General features: G+C 48.4%; 1 protein-coding gene across 3 annotated transcripts in view; it reads left to right on the forward strand.

The window, feature by feature from the left end:
- Nucleotides 1–337: 337 nt before the first annotated feature.
- The window catches only part of LOC141069561 (gastrula zinc finger protein XlCGF66.1-like), a 109,604-nt gene continuing 84,435 nt past the window's right edge, over nt 338–25,506 (forward strand). For 2 of the 3 annotated variants that reach the window (XM_073559222.1, XM_073559225.1), the window contains exon 1: nt 338–490. The gene's annotated coding sequence lies outside the window, so the exon portion shown is untranslated. The remainder of the gene's footprint in view (nt 491–25,506) is intronic. The other variant, XM_073559223.1, reaches the window with a different exon arrangement.

The raw sequence follows: 25,506 nt of genomic DNA on the forward strand, positions 1-25,506 counted from the left end.
TACATGCACTTTCTGGCTAGCACCACTCCTATCGGCTGTATACCTGCACTTTCTGGCTAGCACCGTTCCTAGAGGCAGGACACTCCTAGAGGTAGGATACATGCACTTTCTGGCTAGCACCACTCTTTCAAGGAATACTGATTAATTATTAGATCCAACTGGGCAATCCATTCACCTTGGCTGGTAGATTTTAGTGAAAAAGGCAACACTAATGGTAAACCTCCTCTGACACAAACAGATTCTATTATCTTATTAATGTGACTGACGTCATCACTGCCCTACCACTGCGATTCCAAAAAGATTCATTCAATCACTAACCCACGTGTCACTGATCACATGACTGTGACATCACCAAAGGTCCTTTACGCCCCATGAAGAAGACATCTGTCGCCGGTGCATGCATGTGACTGATCACATGACTGTGACATCACTGAAGGTCCTTTAGATATAAAAGATCCAGCCTGTGCAGATGTCATTGGTCCGAGAATCCGTGAGTTGTAGTTCCTGGTGTAGTGTGACTGCACAATGCGGTGTATACGGGGCCCTGTACCATGCATGTAATGGGTGTCTGTGTATGGACAGATAGATGGCTGTCTCCTTATAGAGTGACATAATGATGGATAGCTCTGTCTCCCTGTCTTTTGTTTCCTGTCAGTACTGTATGTGAGAGAAATAGAAGGATATCTGTATCAGAGAGCGGGAGATCTAGAGAACCCTCTCTTATATGCAGACATCTCTGTCATATATCGATATCAACTCACTTATATAGAAGAGAGCTATGGATATATGAGAGCGAATATATATATATATATATATATATATACTAGCTGGTGGCCCGATTCTAATGCATCGGGTATTCTAGAATATGACCAGCGGGAAACCGACGTTCAAAAGATGGTCCAGGACGATCCACCACGATCGGCAATCTCACAGCGGGGGCCTGGTCGCTGCTGTGTGTCACGCTAAGGCTAAATACCCACGTTGCAGAAATGCGGAAAATTCCACAGCATGTCCACAACTCCCGCCACAGGAAAAACGCATGCGATTTTCCCGTGCGGAATTCAAGCGCATTCCAAGCGATTTGAAGCATCGCTTGGAATGTGATTGACCGGTTGGTCACACTCGTCAAGCATAGTGTTTGACAATTGTGATCAACTTTTTACTATTGATGCTGCCTATGCAGCATCAATAATAAAAGAATGTAAAAAATAATTAAAAAAAATAAAAAAGGTTATTCTCACTTCTGACGGCCCCTGATCTCCTCTCCACGCTCCCGGCTTCTTCCGGTCTCAGTAATGCTTAGCACGAAGGACCAGAGATGACGTCACTCTCGCGAGAGCACAACGTCATCAGCGGTGTTTCGCGCAAAGCATTACTGAGACCGGAAGATGCCGGGCGCGTGGTGAGAGGAGGGAAAGAGTCCGGGGGCCGTCGGAAAGTGAGCATATCACTATTTTTTATTTTAATTCCATTTTTTACAGTTTATGGTACCCAGGGCCTGGAGGAGAGGACCCTGAGTACCATCCGCACATTGAGCGCTGCGCCGGTCATCTCCTGGCTGTGTCGCCGCTGACCTCTGTGCGGCAGGAGATGACCCGCGGCAACCGTTGGGAGATCAGCAGCTAGTGCCGCAGATCTCCCGACGGTATCAGTGTCGTGCGTCGTTCGAATGCCGCGCCAATTCGCGGCCAGACTGCGCCTATCACTGATTGGTCGTGCCTGGCCGCAACCAATCAGCAGCATGGGATGTCCGTTAAAGACAGACAGACAGAATTAGACAATTATATAATAGATGATATTTGTGGCTGAAAACCAGTACTCTGATCGGCACAAGCGGAAAGGATGATGAGAGCCGTGTTCAGCACCTGGCGCTGGGGAACAGCGCTTACTGTAACGCTTCTTCCCCAGCTCCGATGCGTGTCACATGGATGACATCCATGTGTGTTATGTGTATGCACGTGTGCAGGACGTTTTGTGGCCCATGCTGACATTAAAAACGGATATGTCAGCGTGTTTTCCCACGGACACATGGTCCGTGGAAACACACTGACATGTGCACAGACCCATTCACTTGAATAGGCAAATAGCGCTACGTTCCTCCCAAGTCTCTCCATATGGCTAAGTAACACTGTACAGCCACATGTGAGGTAACATAACATAGTTTTGAAGGCTGAAGGAAGACCTTATGTCCATCTAGTTCAGCCTATTTTTAGTGCAGCTGTTCTGCATTGTTGATCCTGGGGAAGGCAAAAAACCCACAGAGTGGAAGCCAATTTTCTCCATAGGGAAAAAAATTCCTTCCCCTAAGCTGGGTCAACCATCTACCTATAATATTATGTTATTCGTAACCTTCTATACTGTTACTCACAAGAAAAGCAAAGCATCCATTCCTTTCTTAAATTCATTCAGTGAGTTGGCCATCACCACTTCCTCAGGAAGAGAATTCCAGAGCCTCACTGCTCTTACTGTGAAGAACCCTCTTCTATGCTGGTGCAGAAATTGTCTTTTCTCCAAACCAAGAGAATGCCCCCTTGTTCTTGTCACAGTCCTTGGTACAAACAGTTCATTGGAGCGATCTCTGTATTGCCCTCTGATATACAGTTGTGGCGAAAAGTATTGACACCCCTGCAATTTTGTCAGATAATACTCAGTTTCTTCCTGAAAAAACTTGCAAACACAAATTCTTTGTTATTATTATCTTCATTTAATTTGTCTTAAATGAAAAAACACAAAAAGAATTGTCCTAAAGCCAAATTGGATATAATTCCACACCAAACATAAATAAGAGGGTGGACAAAAGTATTGGCACTGTTCGAAAAATCATGAGATGCTTCTCTAATTTGTGTAATTAACAGCACCTGTAACTTACCTGTGGCACCTAACAGGTGTTGGCAATAACTAAATCACACTTGCAGCCAGTTGACATGGATTAAAGTTGACTCAACCTCTGTCCTGTGTCCTTGTGTGTACCACATTGAGCATGGAGAAAAGAAAGAAGACCAAAGAAGTGTCTGAGGACTTGAGAAACCAAATTGTGAGGAAGCATGAGCAATCTCAAGGCTACAAGTCCATCTCCAAAGATCTGAATGTTCCTGTGTCTACCGTGCGCAGTGTCATCAAGAAGTTTAAAGCCCATGGCACTGTGGCTAACCTCCCTAGATGTGGACGGAAAAGAAAAATTGACAAGAGATTTCAACGCAAGATTGTGCGGATGTTGGATAAAGAACCTTGACTAACATCCAAACAAGTTCAAGCTGCCCTGCGGTCCGAGGGTACAACAGTGTCAACCCGTACTATCCGTCGGCGTCTGAAAAGGTACTGTATGGTAGGAGACCCAGGAAGACCCCACTTCTTACCCCGAGACATAAAAAAGCCAGGCTGGAGTTTGCCAAAACTTACCTGAAAAAGCCTAAAACGTTTTGGAAGAATGTTCTCTGGTCAGATGAGACAAAAGTAGAGCTTTTTGGGCAAAGGCATCAACATAGAGTTTACAGGAGAAAAAAAGAGGCATTCAAAGAAAAAAAACATGGTCCCTACAGTCAAACATGGCGGAGGTTCCCTGATGTTTTGGGGTTGCTTTGCTGCCTCTGGCACTGGACTGCTTGACCGTGTGCATGGCATTATGAAGTCAGAAGACTACCAACAATTTTTGCAGCATAATGTAGGGCCCAGTGTGAGAAAGCTGGGTCTCCCTCAGAGGTCATGGGTCTTCCAGCAGGACAATGACCCAAAACACACTTCAAAAAGCACTAGAAAATGGTTTGAGAGAAAGCACTGGAGACTTCTAAGGTGGCCAGCAATGAGTCCAGACCTGAATCCCATAGAACACCTGTGGAGAGATCTAAAAATGGCAGTTTGGAGAAGGCACCCTTCAAATATCAGGGACCTGGAGCAGTTTGCCAAAGAAGAATGGTCTAAAATTCCAGCAGAGCATTGTAAGAAACTCATTGGTGGTTACCGTAAGCGGTTGGTCGCAGTTATTTTGGCTAAAGGTTGTGCAACCAATTATTAGGCTGAGGGTGCCAATACTTTTGTCTGGCCCATTTTTGGAGTTTTGTGTGAAATGATCAATGTTTTGCTTTTTGCTTCATTCTCATTTGTGTTTTTTCATTTAAGACAAATTAAATGAAGATAATAATACCAAAGAATTTGTGATTGCAATCATTTTCAGGAAGAAACTGAGTATTATCTGACAAAATTGCAGAGGTGTCAATACTTTTGGCCACAACTGTACTTGTACATATATATTAGGTCTCCCCTAAGTCTTCTCTTTTCTAGAGTAAATAGACCTAATTTTGATAACCTTTCTGGGTATTGTAGTGAACCAACTCCATTTATCATTTTAGTAGCAGCGGCGTCCAAAATTGCACACAATACTCCAAGTGTGGTCTGGCGAGTGATTTGTACAGAGGGAGAATTATGTTTTCCAGGACGTCCACCTGACAGCACCATGGAGGACGTCCTCCTCCTCCTTACAGGGACAGGAACACACACAAGAGGTTAAAAGGTCATGTCCCACCCCCTCTCCCCCAGTGTTTTTCCTGTCCCTTCAAGGAGGGACACACAAGAGACTTACTGGAGGGGCTCAGGGGATCGTGCGGCCAGTCCAAGCCTTCCCCTGTCAAGAGGTCCCGGGGCCGAAACTCTCCGATGGGGGAGTCCCTCTGCTCCAAAGGCCAGGAGCAGGACGACGCTCCTGGAGGGAGCCGTTCCTCCCTGTGGGAGGCTCTCGGCTCCAGGGCGCACCGCCATAACAGGCGAGGGTCGGCTCCCCGCAGGCGGCTGGCCGAGCGGGCACCGGCAGAAGGATGGGCGCAGCAGCGCCATGACAGATGGGCCCCTGCAGGTGACGGGCCAAGCACCCGCAGGATGGCTCCAACGGCGGGGTCAGTGCTGGAAGGCGCCAACAGACCGCCATAGCAGGCGGGGGGCGGTTCCCTTCAAGCGGCGGTCTGAGCAGGCAGCGGGGGAGAAGCAGAGCGCGGTCGCGCGCAGGAGCCCGGGCAGGAAGTGGAGGAGGTGGCCTCTCGTGGAGGTCGTGCGTCACATCCGGTGACGTCAGACGCCGGCTTTTGAATCCCGGGCGCGCGCTCCTGAGATCCACAGCGCTCGGCAGAATCGTGCCAGAATGGAAGGCAACGCTCCAGCAGGTGGAGGGGTAAGTGCGCATAGCGCAGACCACCCTCCCCCACCCATCCTCACAGCCCAGATCTGAGTAGGTGCCCCTTCTGTATTATTAGGAGAAGGGAACCCCGGCAGAATCCCCCTCGGTGAAGGACCCGGCAAAAGCCACCTCCAAATCGGTCCGATGCCCCGTATGCAGGGTAAAGCTGCCAGACACCTATAGCAAGACCCTGTGTGGACCCTGTACCTCAAGGGTCATAGGCGAGGAACAGCCATCCCTCCTTTCAGAAATGAGATTGCTGATAAGGGAGGAAGTTCAGGCCTCTACAGCGGCGTCAGTCCCCCAGCCCAGGGCCAAGTCGCAAGCGTCCAAGGTGGGAAGCAGACCCAGTGTCGGAAGCAAGCCCTAGCGAGGAGTCCGACTTCCGGGATTCAGACCAGGAGGAAGAAGGCGAGATCCCGGGGGATAGACAGGATCAGAGCAGGAAGTACCTGTTTAGACTGGAGGACATGGACAAGCTGGTCCAGGCAGTCAGAAATACTATGCAAATAGAGGAAGTCCCTAAACCACAGTCCAGACAGGACTTAATGTTTGGAGGACTCGTGGCCCGGAAACAGGTAGTGTTCCCCGTAAGTGAACACATCAAAACAATGGTCCAGGAAGAGTGGAAAGAGGCAGAGCGTCGGCTGATACTCTCCCGAGACTTTAAAAATAGACTGCCTTTTGATCCCGAGGAAACACGGGCATGGGAGGAAGTCCCTAAAATAGATGTCCCAGTCACCAAGGTTACCAAAAAGACGGCCATCCCATTCAAGGACTCTTCAGGTCTCCGAGACCCGATGGATAGGAAGGCGGACGTCTTGCTAAAAAGAACTTGGGAGACGTCGGCGGCTCTGATTAGGGCCGACATAGCAGCCACCTCAGTGGCCAGGTCTATGTTTTTGTGGATGGGGCAGTTGGAGGAACACCTAACCAACAAGACCCCTAGATCAGAGATCCTAGCATCACTTCCTCTCATGAAATCAGCCACGGCGTTCCTGTCGGATACGTCGGCTGAATCAGTAAGGTTTGCAGCCAGAAACAGCTCCCTCTCTAATGCGGCCCGGAGAGCAGTCTGGCTTAAATCCTGGTCGGGGGATAACGCTTCTAAAACAAAGCTATGCGCCATCCCCTTCTCAGGCCTGGGGGTATTTGGTCCAGCCCTAGATAACATCCTAGAGCTAGTGTCCGATAAAAATAAAGGGTTCCCAGAGGAAAAACCCAGGCGGCCCCAGTCCTTTCGGAGAGGCTCCTTCTTCAGGAGGCAGACGGAATTCAGGGGTCGGGCAAAGTCCAATAGAAGCTCCTATAAGGGCTCCTTCAGCCAAGACGGGAGGAACAGGGGTCCCTCATTCACATCAACATCTAGATCGAGGAGGCAATGACACCATAGGTGTTGGGGGGAGACTTCGCCACTTCGCAGCAAACTGGTCCCGAGTCACCCACAATCCATGGGTTCTCAGAACCATCGCGGAAGGCTACAGTATAGAGCTCTATTCACCTCCCCCCGACAGATATATTGCCCCCACTGTCGTCCTGGAGGACTCCGCAATGTGGACGGATCTTCAGGACATGGTAAACTCAGAGGTCATAATACCAGTTCCCCCGACGGAAAGAGGAAGAGGGCACTACTCTTCCCTGTTTTCAATCACAAAACCATCCGGCGAGGCCCGTACCATCATAAACCTGAGACCACTAAATGCCTGGGTCAGATACAAGAGATTCCGGATGGAATCAATCCGATCCGCAATCCCCCTAATAGACAGGGACGCCGTTATGTGCACCCTAGACCTAAAAAAGGCATACTACCAGGTCCCTATCCATCCCTCATCCCAGAGCCTTCTAAGGTTCGCGGTCAGTTTACCAGCCCGGACCTGCCACTTATAGTTCAAGTGTCTTCCATTCGGGTTGGCCTCAGCTCCCAGAATCTTTACAAAATTGGTGGTAGAGGTGGTGGCCTACCTAAGAGATCAGGGTATTGTGATCATTCCATACCTGGACGACTTCCTACTGGTGGCAAGATCCAAAGAAGCGCTCATTCGAGACAGAAACGAGCAACTACCGTAATGGAGTTCCTTGGCTGGGTGATCAACTGGGAGAAGACGGACCTCAGGCCAGACACCAGAAAAGTATTCCTCAGAGTCCTCCTAGACTCAGCCAACAGAATATCCTGGCTACCCGAGCAGAAGCAGAATACTGTTCAGGCCAGAACCAGAGACCTGTTGAGGCGTCAATGTTCCATAAGAGAGGCAATGGAAGTCTTGGGCCTCATGACAGCCTGCATCCAGTGTGTCCGTTGGGCCCAATTCCACTCGAGGTTGTTACAGAGAGAAATCCTCGCAAGGTGGGACAGAAGTCAGGCGTCGCTAGACAGACCCCTAAGGTTGCCAGAACGAGTGAAGGAGTCCCTGCGATGGTGAACACAGTCCAGAAACCTTCAGGTGGGCGTACAATGGACAACCTCTCCATACGTGGTAGTCACCACAGACGCCAGTGCGTGGGGATGGGGAGCCCACATAGAAGGGAAGATCTTCCAGGGGAAATGGCCAGCAGGCATCAGGACCAGATCCTCCAATTTCAGAGAGCTCTTCGCGGTTTGGGAAGCGTTGCGGAGAAACCAGTCGGTACTAAAGAATCGTCATGTCCGCATATTATCCGACAATACAACGGCAGTGGCTTTCCTGAAGCACCAGGGAGGGACCAGACATCAACCACTACAGGCCCTGGCAGGAAAAATATTCACGTGGGCAGAACGAACAGTCCGATCAGTAACCGCAGTACACTTAGAAGGTTCCCAGAACGAAGTGGCAGACTACTTGAGCAGACAACAGATCCACCCAACAGAATGGGAACTGAACATGGAAATCTTCGACCACCTTTGTCAGCGTTGGGGGACCCCCACTATAGATCTTTTCACAAGCCGGAAGAACTCGAAGGTCCCCAGGTTCTACTCCCTGAATCCGACGGACCACCCGGAAGGCGTAGACGCCCTGAGTCAGACTTGGGGAGAATCCCTCTCTTATGCATTCCCACCACTGGCTCTCATACCGGCAGTGCTCAGGAAGATACGCGAAGACCACGCAAGAGTGATGTTGATCGTGCCATATTGGCCGAGGAGAAGCTGGTTTCCCCTTCTAGGAGCCATGGCAGTAGAAAATCCAGTCGAACTACCCCTGTGGAAGGACATCATCCACCAGGGCCCGATCCGCCACCCGGACCCAGCAAGACTCCACCTGTCGGCTTGTATCCTGAGAGGGACATCCTGAAGGCAAAGGGACTGTCGGATCAGGTCATATCCACCTTACAGGCCAGTAGGAAACTGGTGACATCCGCAATCTATCGAAAAATATGGAAAAGATTCTGTCTGGAGGGTGGCAGGTCCGATCTTGTGGCAGGCGCCCCTGACCTCCCTAACATACTAAGCTTTTTGCAGGCAGGTTTTAATAAAGGCCTTAAGCCCAGCACTCTAAAGGTTCAGGTTTCAGCCTTGAGCGCCTTCTTCAATTACCAGTTAGCTTCACATCCCTGGGTAATAAGATTTATAAGAGCCACACAGGGCCTGCGCCCCACGATTAGGCAGCTCACCCCGCCTTGGGACCTAGGCCTGGTACTTCGGTTTCTCTGTACAGACCCCTACGCTCTCGATGAGAAAATAACCATCTCTGCTCTCACTTGTAAAACGGCCTTCCTAGTAGCCATTACCACGGCCAAAAGAATAGGGGAGATCCAGGCCCTGTCCACTAAGGACCCATATCTCCAGATAAGAGAGGACCGTATAATCTTAAGATTAGACCCGACATTTACCCCAAAGGTAGCCTCTCCAAAAAATCTAAATCAGGAGGTAGTGTTACCATCCTTCTGTGATAATCCCCGTAATAAGAAGGAGCAGCGTCTTCACTCGCTGGATGTGAGGCGCGCAGTTATAGACTACCTAGAGGCCACCAATAGCTGGCGCATCGACCCGAACCTGTTCATCCTCTTTGGGGGTAGAAATAAGGGGAAGAGGGCCTCTAAGGCGTCCATCGCGCGCTGGATTACCTCATTAATCTCGGACGCCTACCAAGCTGAAGGCGCCAACCCGCCAAATTCCATAAAAGCCCACTCTACGAGGGCAGTATCAGCCTCATGGGCCGAACGGGCGGGGGTGTCGGTTGATCAAATCTGTAGAGCAGCAACCTGGGCCAGTCTTAATACATTCTGCAAGCACTACAAGCTTGATATGTTAGCTGGTCAACAGACCGCATTTGGGAGAAAGGTTCTCCAGGCGGTAATCCCACCCTGAGGAGGTGCTTTGATACTCTCCATGGTGCTGTCAGGTGGACGTCCTGGAAAATAGGTATTAGACCTACCGGTAAGGATGTTTCCAGGAGTCCATCCTGACAGCACGGGTAGTTCCCTCCCTGTTATGTTATACTATGTTGTATTATGTTATGTCATATGCTGTAATATGATTGTTTCATTAAACTGTTACTAGCATCATCCACCTTGTGGTACTTGTTAAATCACTGAGGGAGAGGGGGTGGGACATGACCTTTTAACCTCTTGTGTGTTTTCCTGTCCCTGTAAGGAGGAGGAGGACATCCTCCATGGTGCTGTCAGGATGGACTCCTGGAAACATCCTTACCGGTAGGTCTAATACCTATTTTCATCTTGTGTCCCCAGACCTCTTCTAATGCATCCCATGACCCTATTTGCTTTGGTGGCAGCTGCCTGACACTGGGCATTCCAATTTAGCTATTATTGACTAAGATGCCTAAGCCTTTTTCCATGTCTGATTTCCCCAGCAATTTCCCATTTAGTAAGTAATTGTAGCATCTGTTTCTCCTTCCCATGTGCATAACCTTACACTTATCTGTGTTAAACCTAATTTGCCATTTTTCAGCCCAATTCTCCAATTTACTCAAATCTGTCTGTAGTTGCAAACTGTCCTCCTTTGTGTTAACTACCTTACATAGTTTTGTATCATCTGCAAATACTGATATTTTACTGTGTAAGCAATCCACTAGATCATTAATAATACATATTAAATAGTAGGGGGCCCAATACAGAACCCTGTGGTACCCCACTAGTAACCCTGGCCCAATCTGAGTATGCACCATTAATAACCACTCTTTGTTTTCTACCACTAAGCCAGCTACCTACCCATCTACACACATTTTCCCATAGCCCAAGCTTTCTCATCTTACTTACCAATCTTTTATATGGGACAGTGTCAAATGCTTTAGAGAAGTCGAGATAAATGACATCCAATGATTCTCCTTGGTCCGTTTGAGAGCTTACATCCTCATAGAAGCTGATCAGGTTAGTTTGACAGGAGCGATGCTTCATAAATCCATGTTGATATGGAGTTAAACATTTATTAACATGGAGATATTCCATAATGGTATCCCTTAGAAACCTTTCAAAAATTTTACTCACAAAAGATGTTAAGCTTACCGGCCTATAGTTTCCAGGTTCCCTTTTACACCCCTTTTTGAATATTGGTACCACATTTGCTTGCCGCCAATCAAAAGGAACAGACCCTGTTTCTATAGAGTCTTTAAATATAAGGAATAGAGGCCTGTCTATCACATTACTTAACTCCCTTAATATCCGAGGGTGAATGCCATCAGGGCCTGGTGATTTGTCAATTTTAATCTTACTAAGGCGGTTTTGCCACATTCTGTAGAAATTGTGGGACAAACTTTGTTAACATTTTTACCCACTTCTTGTGTGAAAATGTAAAATATTTCACTAAAACAAAATTTTGGTGGTAAAGCTGTAGTTATTTTGTCCTCACTGCCCAATGGTATAAAATTCTGTGACACACCCATGGTGTCAATATGATCACTGCACCCCTAGATGAATTCATTGAGAGATGTAGTTCATAAAATGGGGTCACTCATGGGGGTGTTCTGCTGTTCTGGCTTTTCATGTCACCTGCAAACCACAACAGTAAAATCTATCTCTCCTTCCCTTCCAAGCTCTGCCATGCGCCCAAACAGTGGTTTACCCCCACATATGGGGTGTCAGTGTACTCAGGACAAATTGTACAACAAATTTTTGGGTCCAATTTCTCCTGTTACCCTTGGGTAAATAAAAAATTGGGGGCAAAAAGATCATTTTTGTGGAAAAAATATGATTTTTTTATTTTACAGCACTACATTATAAACATCTGTGAAGCACTTGGGGGTTCAAAGTGCTCACTACACATCTAGATAAGTTCCTTAGGTGTTTTACTTTCCAAAATGGGGTCACTTGTGGGGGGTTTCCACTGTTTAGGCACATCAGGGGCTCTCCAAATGCGACATGATGTCCGATCTTAATTCCAGCCAATTTTATATTGAAAGGTCAAACTGCGCTCCTTCTTTTCCGAGTTCTGCATGAGCCCAAACAGTGGATTAACCCCACATATGGGGTATCAGCATACTCAGGACAAATTGTACAATAACTTTTGGGGTCCAGTTTCTCCTGTTACCCTTGGTAAAATAAAAAAAAATTGGATCTGAAGTAAATTTAAATGTTCATTTTTTAAAAAAATTCCAAAAATTCCTGTGCAGCATCTGAAAAGTTAAAGGGAATCTGTCATCAATTTTTTTGCCTATCAGCTGCGGCCACTGGCATCAGGGGCTTATCTACAGCATTGTAATGCTGTAGATAAGCCCCCGATGTTACCTGAAAGAGAAGAAAAATGAGTTAGATTATACCCACCCAGGGACGTTCCGGGTCCGGAGGGAGTCGCAGTCCGGTCCGGCGCCTCCCATTTTGCAGCGATGACGTCCTCTTCATTCCATTCATTACAGAATGATGTAGATAAGCCCCGGATGCCGGTGGCCGCAGCTGAAAAAAATTGATGACAGATTCCCTTTAATAAACTTCTTGAAAGTGGTTTTGAGCACCTTCAGGGGTGCAGTTTTAGAATGGTGTCACTTTTGGGCATTTTCTATCATATAGACCCCTCAAAGTGACTTCAAATGTGATGTGGTCCCTAAAATAAAAACTTTTGTTGTAAAAATGAGAAATCGCTGGCCAACTTTTAACACTTATAACTTCCTCCAAAAATATTTGGTTCCAAAATTGTGCTGATGTAAAGTAAACATGTGGGAAATGTTAATTATTAAGTATTTTGTGTGACATATCTCTGTGATTTTACATGAAAATTCAAAGTTGGAAAATTGCGAAATTTTTGCCAAATTTTCACAAATAAACACAAGTCATATCAAAGAAATTTTTACCACTACCTTGAAGTACAATATGTCACGAGAAAGCAGTGTTAGATTCACCGGGATTCAAGGAGGCGTTCCAGAGTTATTACCTCATAAAGGGACAGTGGTCAGAATTATAAAAATTGGCCCGGCTATTAACATGCAATCCACCCTTTGGGTAAAGGGGTTAAACTGCTCTGGATAGAAAAAACATCTGAACAGCCTTTTCTGGCACAAAGTGAAAACAAACAGAAAAACAGTCCAGCGGGTCCACCCGCTCAGTGTCTTTAGCAACACACCCTGGAGGCCTCCACACCTACAGCCACAGACACTGACTGAGAGACTCGGCCTCCATTTTATTAGCCAAGCCACGCCCCTGGGGTTGGAATATGTGAGCGGTCATTCCCACCCATCTGTTATGACCGCTCGTAAAACCCGGCCCTGGAATGGCCAAATAACCAATGGCCAATGGCCAAATAACTCTCTCAGCACTGTATGTGCTGGAGCATGCTTCCGAGCTCACATCGCCTCAGCAGCTAATAGCCGCAATGACACATATCTCCCCTCGAGGACCCTTCTGGCGGCCATTTTACAATATGTATTGTAGGGATTCATGCTTTCTGGCAGCAGATTGAGTACACGCACAGGAACTTGGTTGTGGTTTAAAAACAGCCTTATATTTATTTTCCATGTGTTATCCACACTGAGCAGTGATGAGGCAGTGACCCAACAAATTTCAAAACAAAAGTCTTTTTAATGTTCAACTCACAGCAAAACACAGCACACAATATCCTCCGGATCGAACCTGGGAACCATATCTTCCAGATTGCAGTCAATAAACATGCCAATCCTCTTCCGGTTTTCCTGCTGGGCACAAGACAGTCCACCTCCGGAACACAGCCGGGCTGTCATGCTACTGCAGTGCATTATAGCGCAACCTCCAACAGGGGGTGCTGGTGAGGGAAGAGAAGTTGCACACACAGCGTAGCAATACTGAGCAGCAGCACAAGTGCCACCAGGTGGCGAAAGAGTGGTCAGACAAGCCGAATCAGAAACAGTCAGGAGCAGAAGTATCAGAGGTGACAGCAGTACACGTGGTCAGAAACAAGCCAGGGGATCAGCAACGGTCGGAAGCGGATAAGACAAAGACAGAAGCAGGTCCGAATGCAAGCCATGTCAAAACCAGGGAATCAACAAACTTACAGGGAAACACTGAGTAAGGACAGACAGAGGGAATAACAGACACAGGGAATAAAAAGACATGGGGCAAGTCGGGGATTACAGCAGGACAAATCAGGATATACCAGAGTCAGATATACATGCCGAAGGCAGAACTATAGCTGTCACCGCCTGCAGGATACAGCGGAGCTAAATAGCAAACCTGAAACCAGACTGAGGCTGAGAAAAGTTAACCCCTGAAATGCCCAGACTAGTAACACAGAATGACAGGACTCAAAACCCGGTTTGGATCATGACACAGGCCCAGGACAGTCTACCTCTGAGACCTGTTTCAGTGGGTGACTGCACCGCCGTGTATGCTGTGAGTGCTAGGCCTTTCAGCTCCCTTGGCTGTTTGGCTCCGCTGGCCTGTGTTGCCTCATGCTGGTGGAGCTCTGCAGAGCTTCTGCTCTGCACTCTTGCAAACAACAGACTAAGGGCAGAGACAAACTGCAGTATTTCTCATGCGAGAATCGCATCGTAAGCCTCGTCCTGGCAGTCGGCTCTCCTGACCTGAGCTTGACAGCTGCATAGTAATCCATCATGCTGTCTTGCTCAGGTCAGGAGAGATGCCGGACCGGTCCGTGCAGTGAGATACGATTCTTGCACGAGTTATACTGTCTGAATGCGCACTAACGCTGACACTGACCCTGACACACCCAAACCCTTTACTGCAGGGCTTTTAACTGGAATTTGTGGCCATGGGCCACATGGAAAACCTGGGTCGGGAAGGAAACAGACTGCTTCACTATCATCCTGTAGTCCGTTTAAAAAAAACAAAAGCCCAGCAGGTTTTCTTAAATCTGCCTTTGGACAAATAGTTTCCCCAAGACTAACACTTACTTTTATCTGCATTGCAATTACAGCTATGCCTGTGACTGCAATGCACTCCCATGGCCTCAATACGCATCCGTGCGCATCCCTTACATGTGACACCGGTCACTGCCTCACACATCATAAACGTTAAACAATCACTCCATTCAAAATTTTTATCCTCCTAATATATTGCAATCATCGTATTATATAGCACTGTGTACTTACAATTGCTCATTTTGCTCTTATGCACAGTTGATTCTTCAATTTTTTCTATATGTAATAACATCTCTTGTCCTTGCATTTATCATTCCTATTTTCAACTCCTGACTCAGCTGCTTCATCCTCCCCTCTTCCATTGACTTTTGCAGTGACTGATGACTCGTACAGGGAAAATTGACCTCCTGTTTCTACATAGAGTTTAGAAGGATTCAGCCAATCATTTTTTTTTAACCCTGTGATGTTGTAGACCTAAAGGAAAACATTACATTACAGTAAGTGGGTAGAAGAACAAAATGAACAATTGAAAATAGACATTACCATATAATGTGATGATTGTAATATATTAAGAGGATAACAATTTTGATGGGAGTGCCTCTTTAACACATGAAACAAAAAAGATAGCCTTTCTCTGGCTCAAATGAGTAACAGGCAAACAAAGAAACAGTCTCTTCCCTGGGTAGGAGGGCTTACACACATGGTCTCTTTAGGGCCTTTCACACATATCGAGATCGCTAGCGATATCGCTAAAGCGTCACCAATTTTGTAACGCAACAGCGATATCGCTAGTGATCTCTCTTTGTGTGACACGTACCTGCCACCGGCCCCCCCGCTGGATATCGCTGATCGCACTCGAATGTCCTGGGCCATTTTTTCGTTGTTGTCGTCCCGCTGGCGCAGACTAGCGACTCATGGACGCAGGCGGAAGTCGTCATCATCTCTGCGTTGTGAAAGGTAACAGCGACCGCTGACGGATCACTTATCGCTGCTGCGTCGCTGGTGAGATGTACCTGTTTGGCAGCTCACTAGCGACCATTTAGCGATGCACCAGCAATCCTGCCAGGTCGTATCATTGTCGGGATCGCTGGTGCATCGCTAAATGTAACGGGACCCTTACCCTTATGGCAATTCAGACAATTCTCCTTGCTCAGTATGGGTCAGCAACAAACTTATCCCTCACACACCCACCTGAGCCAATTTAGCAAACTTTTTTATGAGCTGAAAAAGCTGGATTGGAATATGGGAGGCACCATTCCCACCCAAGCTCTTTGGCCGCTTCTAAATCCCGGACCCAAAATCTGGTGTAACAAAAAAAAACCCACTAAGTAACCTGTCGTTATTTTAGCTTTCATTCTGGGACCTACATCACCGAGGCCAGCCACCTCGGTGACACATACCTCCCATCTAAGATTTTACCACCTGCTTTCCTACATATATACCCTGCACAAAGCCTAGGGGCTGGGCAAATTCTGCTATCAGACAATGAACCCTTGACAGGGCATTAGCATGCTCATATAACTCTTCAGGTCTGTGTACTACATGGAAATAGCTTCTGACTTTTTAGGACTTCAAATGGGTTATCCAGGCATTATTCCCCTTCTTCTCTCGCATCCACTTTAACAGGGCATGGTCCAACAAAAATTTCCACCCCAATAGGTAGTACCTCAGTGCATCCTGTGTCCACTTGATGGCCAAGCATTCATTTTCTACAATAATAGTTTTTTTTTTACACATGGGGACAACTCCCTACTCAAATAGATAATTCAGTGTTTTCCCTATTAACCTTCTGTGACATCACAGCTTTGATCTGATGCATCTGTCTGAATGATGAAATGGTTGGTGAAGTCTGGCACTATCAACACTGGCTGTTTATAGAGGGCTAATTTTTGCTCCTGAAAGTCTCTCTCGGCTTCTGGAGACCACTTAGCCATCACTGATTTGTGCTCTTCAGAAGATTGGTTAAAGGGGCTGTCATTGCAAAATTAGGTACAAACCTCCTGTAACACCCTACAATGCCCTGGAATGCTCTGTCTTGCTTTTTTGTGAGGGGTTTTGGCCAACTGTCTTATTTCCTCCACCTTGTTTATTGGGGGTTTAACCCCTTTATGACCTTAGACGTATCCTTACATTCAGGTCACCTGATACTTACTGATTCTATCAGCTGACACACAGCTCTCAGTGCCAGGAGCGGTGCCCTCACCACTCCCTGCACTTTCACCCCATAAATGCTGCGATCACAGCTTTTAGCAAGCAGGCAGAGGGAAGAAAGCCCCCCTGCCCTTGGATCTGCACCCCCACATCATGACATCCAGGTCACCAGCCACTGGCAACCCCCACAACATGATGACATCCAGGTCACCAGCCACTGGCAAGTTAGTTAGATTATGCAGAGTGCATGATCTAACTTGTGTCTGCAGCACTGATAGGTTATAAATTATAGCAACGCTCCTGTATTGCTATACCTTATAACTGCGAATAGACTGCAGAAAGTGAAAGTCCCATAGTGGGAATAAGTAAAAAAAAGTTTAGAAAAAAAAAGTGAAAAAAAGGTTGTCAATTGTTTTTTTTTTTTTTACAAAATACTGGTCATGTGGTTGGTGGGCGGTAACTATCACAGAGGTGGGTGGCCCTGTGATGGAAGCCTTGGTGTGTTTTGCTCAGCAGATCTACTGCTGAAGGTTTTTGCTGTACATTGGGTGGCTTCCAGGTGATTTGGAGAGATGGGTGGGTCCAGTAACCTACATACCCACCCAAGGGGGTGTGTCTGAACACCCAAGATGAAGCCTGTATGTCATTGTGGCATCACCGCAGGTCCTCAAACACACAATCACCTGACTAGTCATGTGATGGGTACCTGGGAGTGGTTAGAGCTATGTAATGGAGGTGTGTTTGGCACATGTTGCAGTGCTGGCTAGTCTGAGCCAAAGGAAGGACGCCTGTGAGATACCTCCGGAGTGGATGGTCTGATAACTGTGAGTGATACTGACCGAGGTCAGTGAGAGACGTTTGTGGGATACCTCTGAGGATAAGAGGCGTCCGGGAACCTGTTTCGCCGACACCAACAGGTAACGGACAGGAATCCGTGTAACGCTGACCAGGGTCAGAAAGAGACTGTGTTTTTCCTATAGAGCTAATTGTTTCATGGGCATTGTACTGGCGGTTGCATGTTACTAAGTTCCTGAGGAGCGGTTTATGCTGTACTTAATAAACCGAATAGACTTTTTAACCCTAAGTTTCCCAGTATCTACCTCAAACGACCAGCCAAGTGTGTAATCCCCGTCCACAGATAGTGTGGGACGTTACAATTGGTGGAGAATGTGGGCAGCGGTCCACTAAGCACGCGTGGAGGTGATTGCTGTGGCTCGGCGGGGTCACAAAGAATTTTTTTTCTCAAGCCAACTTGCTGTGGCTCAGCGGGGCCATGAAGACTGAAAGCATCTGGCGGTAACTCGGCGGTGTTACGAAGGTGGTCAACATCCTCAACGCAGAGTCGTCTAGAGCAGGGTTCCCCAACTCCGGTCCTCAAGGCCCACCAACAGGTCATGTTTTCAGGATTTCCCTTGAATTGTACAAGTGATGCAATTATCACCTGGCCAATACTAAGGAAACCCTGAAAACATGACCTGTTGGTGGGCCTTGAGGACTGGAGTTGGGGAACCCTGGTCTAGAGGGTTGCAGAGCTGGTGCGGCTGCAGTTGCAGCATGAGGTTTTGCAGGAGCTGCAGTAGCAGCCGCAGGAGCCTGGCTGTGAGGAACTGTTGGGGCAGATAGACTGCCGTGCATAGGCGGTGAGGGGCCTGTAGAGGGACATGGGGAGTTCAGTGCCAAAACGGGGTGGAGTCCCGAAAGGGGGTGGTGACCCAAAAGGGGTGGAGTCCCGAAAGGGGGTGATGACCCACACAGGGGTGGTGGCCCAAAAAGGGGTGGAGTACCAGAGGGGGGCGGAGTCCCAAAAGGGGATAGTGGCTCAAAAATGGAGCTGAGCTGTCAAAAGGGGTGGCAGCAGTAGCCTCAGTGGACATGCCTGGGGAACAGCGGTGTTTGTGTTATACTTATTCCGAGTGCGGCATAGACTTCCCGTTTGATGACAGGCCGCAGATGTGTACCGTGATGTTACACTGTGAAGGAGTCTCTGGATGGCTGGACTCAAAGAGTCAGGTGACTCTGACAGGAACTCCTCGTTCTCTGACCAAGAAAAAGGTCAAGGTTCGCTGCTTCCATGGGGTCACTGTGGACTATACTGTGGACAGAGTGATGATTGATATGTCCAAAAGTGTCGAGTGCCAAGATGTCAGAATACCACTGAACTTATTGTACCCCTTTGAGAGGGGCCGGGACTTTGTGTTCTTGGGAAGTTAATGAAGTGTTTGGTTGCTCAGAGGGGGATGGAACCGTAGTATGGAAGCCCCACTACAGCAGCCGGCTGAGGGGGTTCCTGTTAATGGAATGTATAAGGAGGAGGAGGTAGCGCCACCTAAAGGTGATAATCCAGAGTTCGGGGTGACCGGATGAAAGTGTCGGTCTGACCAACTCAGGGACTTAGCTGGGGTGACCAAACGTGTGACCGTGGGAAGCGGGGAAGCTCCAGGGAAGGGGTCCGACACCTGTTTAATTGGTGATTTGCTGTTCCAAGATGACAGAAGTTGTGAGGGTGACTCCAATTCAGACTGTGTCTCGAATGCAAGGGAAAGAGTATGCAGACTGTGTCTCGAATGCAAGGGAAAGAGTATGCAGTAAGGGGGAGCCCAGTAAAAATGGCAGATCTTCCTCTCCTTGCCAGGACCGTGGAAAGGCAGGACAAGGTACACCCTCTCAGAAGGATGAGGAAGGAACAGGGTCAGGTGCAGATCAGGTTATTGTCCTTAATAAGGAGGTTACTTTATCTCTGACAAACCCCAGCACAGACGTAGTTTGTGACGGGCTGGGGTTAAAACAGACCTGTAACAGTCCTACATCTGTGATGCCAGGAAAGGGTGAAATGGCTCCCTATGGTGAAGGCCCCATAGTATCTGAGGTCGAAGGTGAATGAACAGGTGGAACTCTGAAGAGGCAGAGTATGGGTCTGCAAGATGGCCCATCTGAAAACATAATCAAAGAAGTTATGGCGCGACAGGGGTTGGCCAAAAGAGAGCAGGATCACGCAATAGAGATGCTTAAAGAGACTGTAAAAGAGCATGTCGAATGAGAAAGGGTCCTAAGACAAGCAGCTGAGCACAGAGTGGATGAGCTGGAGAAGGAAGTCTCTGAGCTCAGAGGTCACCTGTTAACGTGTTAAAATGAGAACAAGGCCACATTGAAAGATATGGAGGTGCTCAGAGAGGCCCAAGAGAAGCATCAGCCGGAGCTTCTCCGGAGAGAGGATGAGCGTCGCTGCCTAGCAGAGGAGCGGGATAAAGTTCTAAGAGAGCTCAAGATAGAGAAGGAGGCTAATGTCCAGCTCCAGAAATACAAGGATGACCAGGAAATCGAACTCTCTCGCCCTCTCGGTCTGATCGCAATGAAGGAGAGTGAGCTGGAGAGGCTGACCAAAGAAGGGGAATTCATGGAGGAAGAAATCCAGCGGGGGAAGTGCCACGCAGATGGCCACACAAGGGATGTCGATGTCTTGGTGCGTGATAGAGGTATCCAAAGATATGCGAGAAGCGTGCGCCAGTGAGGATGTGCATGAGGCCTTTAGAAGGGCAGTAGAATCGTCTAAGGTGTACTGGGTGCCAGAGACTCAGCAGTTGGTCATACTGTCGACTAAGGAAGTCACAGAGAAGCGGGAGGCTATCCTGAGGGACATGCACCTACAATGCCTCTGCACGAAGCAGATGATCCTGTTGAGGAATAAGGAAGCCGCTCGACGTCTGGAGCAGGCGAGGAAAGCACAAAGTTGGCTGGGCATTGTGGAGGATATCATTCAAGTGCCCAGAGGTCTGGTGAGGAAGGTCATCGGAAGACTTGGGAAAGTGATGCAGGAGATTATGAATAGATCCGGTGTGAAGAGAGTGAGGATTCCGGCTGATGACGAGGCCCAGGTCGTAGGTGAAGATGGGATGGTGACATTCCTTGTTTTCGGGTCCATGCCTGGGGAATATCCGGATGCTCCTGGAGTATCGTGTGGCGTACCTAAAAGAGGTCGAGCAGCTAAGACTTGAGAGGGAGCAGATCAATAGAGAGCTGCAGGAAATGGGAAACAGACGGCTGCCACCTTCAACTCACGGTTTTGAGAGGCGAAAAGACTGGAAGTCCTCAAGCTGAAGCTAATAGAGGACATAGAGATATACGGAAGAACTGCTTTCCGGGCAATAAAGACCATAGGAGAAATGGCAAGCAGAGAGATTACAGAAAGGGGCCTGACAGAAGAGGTAGAGGTAGTGATGCCTCAGTTAACTCAGGGCTGAATGACCTAGGCGGGAGACCCTGTAGCGGACTTGTTGATAATAAGTCAGACCAGACAGATGGTATGGTTGCAAGGGAATTGATATCCCGGCTTGACCACCAGGGGTGCGGGTGGTCTGACAAGGGGTCATGTTATGATTGGGTCACCGAGGAGGAAAACAAGACCAAGCTAAGCTACAGAAAACCAGACAGGTTGGTAACTAAGCGGATTGCAGACCCCTGATCCTATCCACACAACTAGCAGTAGCCATGGAGCGTGCCTACGATGATTCTAGACACCTCGACACAGCCGGAGAACTACATAAGCCTAAAGAAGGAAAGGGGAAATCTAAACTGCCCCAGAGCAGACCCCAAAGCAATAGACAGCCCCCAACATGTATTGTCGGTGAAAAACAGATGAAAACACAAACACAGGTAGGAAAATAGGCTGAGCAAACTATGGGCCCACACTAACTAGAAAGGACAGGAAAGGAAAGACACTGTCTGCAATCACGCAAAAAACCCTGCAAAAATGTCCAATACTTCTGATAGCAAAAATTAGACTTCTCCCACTATATCAGCACTCTGGCATATTCTGAAAGCAGAGCAAAAAGAGGCCAATCTAATAAGGGACAAAAAACAAACTGACACAAACAGTAACATAAGGATGGAAATTCAGCACAGCCCCAGACGTGGCTGGCTGACCACACAAAATTGAATAGACAAAACCAAATCAAATGTGAACAATAGCAAAGAACACTTAGCTTGCTTGAGCATTGTGAGAATCATGTGGGAATAGTGGATGAGGGCAGGTATATCTCTCCCAGATTCCTTTCCTATGTGGCCTAGTCTGGTCAGTATTGCACCTGCTTGCTAATGAATAATGGGAGGTGGATATAAAAGGATGCCAGGTGGTTGTGTGAGTGTCTCAGCCTGGGAACACAGAGAGCCTGTCTGTGTGAGAGACACATGTGAGTGAAAGCAGTGCCCACTGCAACTGTGGTTTGGCTGGACGGGAGAAGCCCGCCAGTTGGTAGTTAGGTTGTCCATTGTTTAGTTAGTGCCGGACAGGCAAGGATTTGTTTTATGTTTTATTTCCTTTTGCATTGCTTTCACCATTAATAAACCTGACCCAGGGTCAGTTACACCCGAATCCCAGCTCTGCGCCTGAGTTTCATGCTGAACGCACGTGACCTTTGACCCCAGCAAAGCCGATCCCGGAGTGTTTTATCACATTGTGGTGGAGAATGCGGGCATCACGTTGCAAGCATGAGCATGGAGGACGTGGTGAAAGCGCTGGTACAGTCCACCGCCGTCCAGCAAGAAGCTAATCGGGTGATGATGGCCCAGCTGAAGGAGTTGGTGGACATGACAGTTACCGATCGTTCGCTTCTCCAGCAGGTGGAGCAGCGCTTGGCAAGCTTACCTGAGCTTAACCTGGAAGCCGAGTCGAGAGTGATTCACGTGAGTCGGTACTGGCAGAAAATGACGACCGAAGATGACGTCGAGGCATACCTGACCACGTTTGAACGGACGGCGGTGCGAGAAAAATGGCCGAAGGCACGATGGGCCGGCCTGATTGCCCCGTTTCTTTCCGGTGAGGCCCAAAAGGCTTATTATGACTTAGAGCCTGAAGCCGCGCAGGACTTTGACAAATTGAAAGCTGAGATCTTGGCCCGGCTGGGAGTGACGACCGCTGTCCGTGCACAGAGAGTGCATCAATGGACTTATCAGCCGGATAAACCACCGCAGTCACAGATGTTCAACCTGATCCACGTGATGAAGAAGTGGCTACAACCCGAGGTGCTGACAGCGCCAGAGATAATCCAGAGAGTCGTCATGGACAAGTACCTGAGAGCTCTGCCGCCAGCCCTGAGGAAGTGGGTAAGCCATGGAAATCCTACGACGGCAGATCAACTGGTGGATCTGGTTGAACGTTATTCCGTGGCTGAAGGACTCCGAGACGACGCTACCCCACCTCGTTCTTCATCATCTCCACGTGGAACCGGTAAGACTTTTCCAGGGAGTAGGGGAGAAGGAAAAATCCCTAAGACAGTGGGGGAGGAAAACGGGACTGCCCGCACTGCGAGGCCGAGAGTAACGAACTATGGTCTAAGCAAGGGGCCCGTTAGGTGTTTCCGCTGCCAAGAGATGGGACATATTGCTGCGAACTGTCCGGTCACTACTGAACCCGTGCAGTGCGACCTCACAGACTCTAAAAACCGCATGTCTATGGTTGCACGGGTAGTGAGTGTGAATGCCGGCCAAAAGGATGTGGAAAAACACTTGTGTGATTTAACTGTTGATGGCAAAAAGGTGGTGGCATTGTTAGACTCGGGAAGTGTGGTGACTCTGGTGAAGGCCAGTCTGGTGTCAGCCCCGACTGGACCATCAGACAAATTTTCTGTAACGTGTGTGCATGGAGACACCTGTTCGTACCTCACCACGGTCATATGCATTACTACTTCCTAAGGGTCTGTGCAACATAAAGTGGGACTCGTCCCGGCGTTATTGCATGATGTTTTCCTGGTCCGGGATTTTCCCCACTTCTGGCAATTGTGGGAGAATCAGTTGATACCCCAGGGTAATAGTGTACATGATTCTTCTCCCAGGGCGCGTGTGGGTCCCGAACCCCTGGAAGAGGTCTCCCCGGAAGACTCTGGGGAAGAGTCTGCGGGAAATGACCAGCAGTTCCCGTTTTCAGTCATGGCGGGTGATACGGAGGAGACCGGGGAAGAGGAGGAGGCCGACAGCCGTCCACCTCCCCGTTTGCCGGATTTAGAAGTTCAGAAAGATGACTTCCAAAGCGAGCAAATAAAGGATCCTACCCTTTCTCAGGCTAGGACAAATGTAAAAGTGATAAATGGGGTACCCGTAGAACCTGGCTCTAGGCTGGCATATCCTTACATGGTTCTGGAGAATGATTTACTCTATCAGATAGAGAAAAAGGGGGAAGATACGGTGCAACTATTAGTCATGCCAAAACCCTACCGGCGGCAGGTGCTGGACCTGGCCCATGGACATGTGATGGGAGGTCACCTGGGAGTCCAGAAAACCACCAAAAGGATATTACACTGTTTTGTTTGGCCAGGCATGCATCACGATATTCGAGTATATTGTGAGTCTTGTCCTGACTGCCAAGCCTCTGCACCTAAGCCCCGGTTCTGTAGCCCTTTGGTACCCCTACCTATTATTGAAGTCCCGTTTGAGAGGATTGGGATGGATTTAGTTGGGCCCCTTCCACGGTCTACACGTGGACACCAACATATCCTGGTCATCTTGGATTATGCCACTCGTTACCCGGAGGCCATCCCTTTGCGTAACACGGCCACCAAGACGATTGCCAAGGAACTGGTGCATGTGTTTAGTCGGGTCGGTATACCAAAACAGATACTCACTGACCAGGGGACCCCCTTTATGTCCAGGGTAATGAAGGAGCTCTGCCGATTGTTACAAATCGAACCATTACGCACATCCGTGTATCACCCTCAAACAGACGGGTTGATCGAACGGTTCAATAAAACTCTGAAGCAGATGCTGAGAAAGGTGATAGACAAGGATGGGAAGAACTGGGACTATTTACTTCCGTATTTGCTTTTTGCCATCAGGGAAGTGCCCCAGTCTTCCACGGGATTCTCGCCTTTCGAGTTATTGTACGCCCGACGTCCTCGCGGACTGTTAGACGTTGCAAAAGAAACCTGGGAGGGTCAGGTCACTCCGTTTAAAACAGTGATAGATCACGTCACACAAATGCAGGACCGTATTGCGGCTGTTATGCCTATCGTCAAAGAACACATGATACAGGCTCAAGGAGCCCAAAAAAGAATCTATGATAGGGGCGCCAAGATCCGTACGTTTGCACCCGGAGATAGGGTGTTGATCCTGGTCCCCACGGTGGACAGTAAGTTCCTGGCAAAGTGGCAGGGCCCCTTTGAGATCAAGGAAAGAGTTGGTGAAGTAAACTACAAAGTATACCAGGCAGGTAAACGGAAACCTGAACAGATTTATCATGTAAATCTGATAAAGCCCTGGAAGGATCGGTCTGCCTTGTCAGCGGAGCTGGCCCGTCCTGTCTGCTCGCATACCGTACCGGAGGTACGGGTTGCAGAGACTCTCTCGGAGCGGCAAAAGACTGAGGTCAGGCAGTTTCTACTTCACAACCAAAAGTTTTTCTCAGAAAAACCCGGGCAGACTATGCTAATGAAACATGACATCGTAACGGAACCTGGTGTCACAGTTCACGTAAAGCCCTACCGAATCCCGGAAGCGCGCCGTGAAGCCGTTTCCCGAGAAGTGAAGGCAATGTTAGAGTTAGTAGTCGTTGAGGAATCGCACAGTGCTTGGTCCAGCCCGATTGTGCTAATTCCTAAACCGGACGGCACCATCCGGTTCTGCAATGACTTCAGGAAACTGAATGCGGTCTCAAAATTTGATGCCTATCCTATGCCCCGGGTCGACGAGTTAATAGATCGGTTAGGAAAAGCCCGGTATATTACGACCCTAGATCTAACAAAGGGGTATTGGCAGATCCCTCTGGCTGAGGCTGCCAGAGAAAAGACAGCACTTGCTACGCCGGAAGGTTTATTTCAGTATGTGTATATGCCGTTTGGACTGCACGGGGCACCGGCGACCTTCCAGAGACTGATGGATTGAGTCCTGAGGCCACATAGGTGGTACGCTTCGGCCTATTTGGATGACATTGTCATTTACAGCTTGGACTGGGAAACTCATCTCCAGAAAGTACAAGCTGTGATTGACGACCTG

Source organism: Dendrobates tinctorius, unplaced genomic scaffold (assembly GCF_039654945.1).
Source record: "Dendrobates tinctorius isolate UK_male_01 unplaced genomic scaffold, ASM3965494v1 ptg000266l, whole genome shotgun sequence".
NCBI lineage: Eukaryota > Metazoa > Chordata > Amphibia > Anura > Dendrobatidae > Dendrobates > Dendrobates tinctorius.